The sequence below is a fragment of the Octodon degus genome, unplaced genomic scaffold (genome assembly GCF_000260255.1).
Source record: "Octodon degus isolate 3935 unplaced genomic scaffold, OctDeg1.0 scaffold00010, whole genome shotgun sequence".
NCBI lineage: Eukaryota > Metazoa > Chordata > Mammalia > Rodentia > Octodontidae > Octodon > Octodon degus.
The window spans coordinates 27226463-27232431 of NW_004524586.1; the positions used below are offsets into that span (position 1 = coordinate 27226463).

Genomic DNA, 5969 nt, shown 5'->3' on the forward strand with positions numbered 1-5969 from the left:
GAGAGAGAGAGAGAGAGAGAGAGAGAGAGAGAGAGAGAGAGAGAGAGAGGTCTCCTAGTAAATATCCTGCATATTAATCTGCTAATCTGTCTCAGACCCAAACAGTCCCCATACCCTTCAGAAGTAATGCTCAGATTACAGTCTTGCAAAGGCTTGGTTCATTCTCAATAGACTCCAGCACTTTTTCAGTCCTTTTCCCCTCCCTATTCAGGGTACAGTTTCAGTAAGAGCTCCCCAACCCCAGCCAACGCAGGATTCTGGCAAGGGAGTTTCCCCTTTCCCCCCTATAACCCCATGTCTTCCCACTTGTTTTGGGGTTTTTTGGGGGGTTGTCAGAAACAGGCTGGAGCCTGGGATTCCTTTCCTCTCGATGCAAAGGAAGAGCCCCAGGACACACCCAAAGAAAGGGGTGTGAAAGCAGGACAGAAATCCAGAGAAGTGACGCCCCAGCTCTAACTAGGGCCTCATCAGTATGAGTTTGTGCTGCCTCATGCCAAGGGCCCCTTCCCACTCTTTGGCAGCTAGGTGGCTACAGCCCATCCCATCCAGCAGGATTCCTAGGCCCTCAGCCTGGACCCAGCAGGCCCCCAGAGAAGAGTTTATGCAAGAAACAAGTGCTGGTGGATTGCGGAGTGGGAGAGGCCCCTGGAGCTGCAGGCAGAGCCCCTCCAGCACCACCATAGCACCCCCTCTGAAACTGAATCACTGGGGCTCCTGCAGAAGAAAACACCAGACTCCGCCCGAGTCCCAGGCCTGATGCTCTCTGCTGTGGGACCATGAGTGGGTCTCAGCACCTCTCTGAGCTTCAGTCTCATTCTCTGTAAAATCAAGATAATGAGCCACACAAACACTCTCCACCTCTCAGAACTGTCATGTGATTTACATAGAATTCTGGGGGGAGGGAGGATTTTCCTAAACTAGAGGGAGGTCATGTCCTGTAAGATGCAGCCTGCTGTCACCAGCAACATCAAGCCCCATTCCAACACTCAGCCTGGGATTTCCTCCTCTCTCCCCTGCCTACTCTCCCTGCCAGCTTCATTTACTCTCACTCTCTGCAGGCTTGTCTGTCTACACTGAGCACTGGTAAACTTCTAATTCCAAATAACCCAATAAGATGTTGAATGGGGACCACTTGCTATTCTGAATAGATATAAAGCATCAGGCTGACCCCAAGTACAGACTCAGAGCCCCACCCACAGCAGCGGTGCATTCAGCAGGCCTGGGAGACCATCCAGGCCCAGAGCTCGCTGCAGACCTTTCATTAAATCCTAATCGCCAGGACCCTGAGCAAGATGGAGAGAGAGCTGCCTGTCCAGGCTGGGGTGAGATGCACACGTGGGAAGTCTGGATGAAGGCCTCAGAAGGGCCTCCGAGGACACAGGTCTCCAAAGTCTCAGCCTCTGCCCACCTACGGCCCATCTTGTAGCTGGCAACCTCTTCTTTTTTCCATGGAATCTGACCCAAATCTGTAGGGTGGGAATCCAAAGGCCCTCAACCCAAAGGGACTGTTTATACCTCAGAACAGGAAAAGGCTGGAAAACAACTGAGCTGTTTCATTTCTTTTAGATTTGAGTCAGCCCAGTGAGCCTGCAGCAGCCAAGGCACAGGGCTGAGATCCAAAAGTTTGACCCAAGGCTCTGGTCTGCAGATGACGTCTTCAGCAGGCCACTCCCCCTCTCCACTGGGCTTCAGCTTCCTGATCTGTGCAATGGGAGTAGTAACTTCTGCCATATGCAACTGTGCTAGCAAGAGAAGTGCACTGAAACCAGGGACTTGCCTGCACAGGTCGGGTACGGGGAGGCTCAGTGGCTTCCTCTCTGTAGGTCACCTGCCATATTCTGAATGCTCCGTGCACATCACCTCCTTGAGCATTCACATTGTGCCCCTTGCACAGATGAAGAAGCTGTGGCCTGTTGACTCCAAAACACATGCTCTTTCTGCCATTGAACAGAATCCCTGAGAAACCCAAGTCTGCAGACCTTCACCATGGGCAAATATGCCATCATTCATCCATTCAGTCATACGATAAAGCTGCTCTGGAGCCAACCTGCTGAGTGCTATGTGGTGACAGATAGAGACACCTACCACTTCCTATAGGGAGCATTGCCCTCCCTGCAGCCCCTTTCCAGCTGCCTGAACAGGCTGCTCATGTGTTAAATGACTCCTGAGCTAATGAACTCAGACCGTCAATTTCCATCAGCTCAGCCTTGCGGACACAACATGAGGAACCATCCCGGGGGAGGATGGATGGCTCTGTGCTGTTTTCTGTGTTTCACAGTAACATTGATCACTGCTGAATCCAGAAATAAAACCCAGACTGAGGTCCAAGACATGGAGAGGATCCCTCCATCCCTGTGCAAGAGGACAAAGTGGCAAGGGATCCCTGTGGTCACTGTGGGCAAGGAGGAGCCATAACCTCCCAGTCAGGAGGAGATGGCTAGTGCTTGTTTCTCCCCCTTTTGCCTCAGAAGGCCACAGAACAAATAAAGAGCTAAGGTCACACTAGCCCTTTAAAACTCCAGCCAGGCCACGGACACTCGCTTCCTTCTTGTCCAAACTAGGAGTCTCTGTCTAGTACTCAGGCACACCCAGAGCCACTTCCTGAGAATGCTGCTGTGCCACAGTTCTGCAGGCCTAGGGCACTGGAGAAGAACACCTGGGCTGGCAGCGAGCTGGGCCCAGAGCCTCCAACTCACCTCCTCGAGGACGCCTTCCCTGACCTCTTGCCTTGCTTGCTCCACATGTGCGTGGCTTGCTTGGCTCCTCACCCAGCCTGTCAGTAGCTCTGTGGGGACAAGAGATACTCAGTGCAAGCTCTGAAGATCCCCTTAGCCCCAGCACAGCACTCAGTTCTTCACAGCTGCTCTGTCAGCGTGCGTGGAATGAACGCAGTCATCGTATCATTTGATGACCATAAACCCAGCAACAACAGCCACCTTCCCGGCCCCAATATGCTGGGTATGCACTGGGCAAGGAATTCTTCCTACACTAATTTCCACCTGAATTCTCAGCTCTGCCACACAGCTTGCCAGCATTTTATACAGTGTGATGCCTACTAATTGCAGCTCGGAAGTCCTAGATGCTAAGGAGGCCTGGCCAGCACGGACTCTGCAGGGTGGTGGTGGCCTCTTCCTAATACTCCAGAGGCCAGGGAAGAACCCCCCTGGGCCTCAGTGTGCTATCTGCAAAGCGCAAGGTTCACCGCTCACTGAGACGGCTCATGAGCAAAGAGTTAGAAAGCACGCTGAGCCTGGCTTGCATGCCTACAGGCTCTGGGGGGGTCTGAGTTGGGTCCTGCTCCCCTTCGCCCTTCTCTATCCCTGGGTAGCTCTGTCCTCGAGTAGCTGCAGTGCCCAGGCAAATGTCCCCAAAATAACAGGCCAGTGGAGTGGTGAGCAGCTGTTGGGCACTCAGAGAGGGAGGCAGAAGGATGCTCTTCCTCCAGCAGATCCCTGAGCCCTACCCTGGACTTTTTTTGTTTTCGCTCTTCTTCAAATCCCCAGCATGACAGCATCCCTGGTGAACTGTTTGTCATCTAACCAAGTCTCCACAGTTTCAGTTCAATTCATCACAAACTGGGACACCTCCCAGGTTACCAGGTGTTGTGTGGTCATTGGTGGGGCTCTTCAGAGATGCCTGTACCTAAGGCACATGATGCTGGGATTAAGGCTGCCCCACCCCAGATGTGAGTACAACCTGCCCCAAGCCTGGGCAGCCTGGACTGGATGTAAGGGACACAGAGAGGGTCATGACTTGTCACTTGTAGCTTGCTGCTCGCTGCCTTCTGCCTGCTATGAACTATCTCTTCTCTGCAATGCCCCTCTGCCATGCTTAGCCTGCTGTGGAACCAGCCAACTGTGAACTGAAATCTCAACAAACTGTGAGCAACAACAAACCTTTCTCCATTTTGCTTTAGGGGTTGGGTACTTTGTTTCAGCAATAAGAAAAGTAAGTAAGATAAAGGACATGTCTGATATTTGTTACACATGTCCTGCATACTAGATGGACCATCAACATGGCCCATAGTAAGTACCCTATATTTAAATTTTGTTGATAAAGTATAAGAACACAGCCAGTAGAACTATTTCTTTGACTTCACTGGGTATCTTATATTTTTATTTGCTAAATCTGGCAACAACCTTCAGGGTTCAGCTGTTCTGAGACCACCACCCACACAACACACTGGGAAAAGGCAAGAGCATGGGGAGGAAGCAATGACTTCCTGACATCCCCTGGAGGCGACTCCAGGCACACACGCACATGTGTGAATGTGTCCATGTGCTGTGTGTGTTCATCGGAACAAACTTGTCCAAGACCAGGGAATGAAGGTCTAGCCAAATAGCTCAGCAAATTAAAGTACCTGCTTAGGCAGATGCAGGTTTTGGAGATTTGATCCCCAGCCTGCCGTGCCGGCCCCACCCCGGGACACACTGAGTGGCACACGCCTGGAATTCCAGCTCTTGGGAGGCTGAACACTGACAGATCACTATGAGTCCAGTCTGTGTAGTGAGACCCTGTAGACCCTTACTAAAATAGAAAGAGAAGGAAGGAAGGAAGGAAGGAAGGAAGGAAGGAAGGAAGGAAAGAAGGAAAGAAGGAAAGAAGGAAAGAAAGAAAGAAAGAAAGAAAGAAAGAAAGAAAGAAAGAAAGAAAGAAAGACAGACCAGGGAATGACTCTTCTCTACCCAACTTCTTTTTATATATTTAGTACAGGGTCTGCAGGGTCTCACTCCACAGATGGGACTCATGGTGATCCTCCTGTTTTCAGTCTCCTAAGCACTGGGATTACAGGCATGTGCTACCATGCCCAGTCTTCTACCAAACTTTTCAAAGCATGCAGAGTGGAGGAAGCTGCCCGAGGGCTAAGTTGTGCTAAGAAGAAAGGTTCTCCAGGGCCAGCCAAATAGCTCAGCAGATTAAAGTGCCTGCAAGCAGGTATAGGGACCAGGGGTTCAATCCCCAAGCCTGCTGCGCTGGCCCTGCCCCTGAGGCATGCTGAGACAGCAAATGAGACTGTAATCTCAGCTCTTGGGAGGCTGTAAATAGATCACTACAAGTTTGATCTAGTAGTGAGACCTGAACACCCTGTAGACCCTTCTCTAAAAAATACCAAAAAAAAGAAAGAAAGAAAGAAAGAAAGAAAGAAAGAAAGAAAGAAAGAAAGAGAAAAAGAAAGGTTCTCCAATCACCTTTCCATTGGGATCTTCCTCGTGCTTCAAGAAGCATCCTGCCAGGCCGATCTCCAGGCTCCAGGAGGCCATGCAGCATGGTATCCAAGGGACATCACAGATAATTAGACAGTGAGGATGCTTTGGTCAAACTTCCCCATTGGCTAGGTGAGAAAACTGAAGTCCAAGAGAGAAAAGGACTGACCCAGCATCACACGAAGAAAGAGGCATAACTGGAATCCCGGTCTCCTGACTGAAGCCCAGGACTCCTCTCACTGTATAAACTGACGTTCTGAAGGTGGGGCGCCATGACAGCAGGGCATGGCCACGAAAAAGCAGAACTCTCAGGAGTACAATGGAAGCCACTTGTCCCCCCATCTCAGAATAAGGATAAAAGTCCCTGGCATTTACTGAGCTTTTGCCTCAAGCCAGGACCATTTAATTTACACAATGACCCCATGTTGTAAGCTTTATTATTCTCCTCGTTTATGGATGAAGAAAGCAAAGCTGACAAACTCACCGCAGGTTGGAAGGATGAGCGGCCCCTTCAGCCAGATGTGCCTTTGCAGCCAGGGTAGGAAGCCGGCCTCCCCGTGCTAACTTACAGCGCTTCTACAGGCCGGTACTCCAGATGCTTCAATGGCCCCCACGAGTGAGGGGCTGTTAGGATGGGCCTCATGTCATCACCAGGACCAGAGGTTGTCCTGCCAGCCACAGCAGCGGTGTTTCTGAGACACTTCTGCTCTTGCCCACATCATTATTAACTTCAGCTAAGATTTGTAAACCCACCTCACTAAGATT

At 50.8% G+C, this 5969-nt stretch overlaps 1 long non-coding RNA gene across 1 annotated transcript in view; it reads right to left on the bottom strand.

Annotated features, from left to right (window-relative positions):
* The window catches only part of LOC111815007, an 8809-nt gene extending 3484 nt beyond the window's left edge, over window positions 1–5325 (bottom strand). The window contains exons 1-2 of the long non-coding RNA XR_002819839.1: window positions 5190–5325; window positions 2697–2785 (exon numbers count right to left, since the gene is read on the bottom strand). This is a non-coding gene — a long non-coding RNA (uncharacterized LOC111815007). The remainder of the gene's footprint in view (window positions 1–2696; window positions 2786–5189) is intronic.
* Between the last annotated feature and the right edge of the window lie 644 nt (window positions 5326–5969).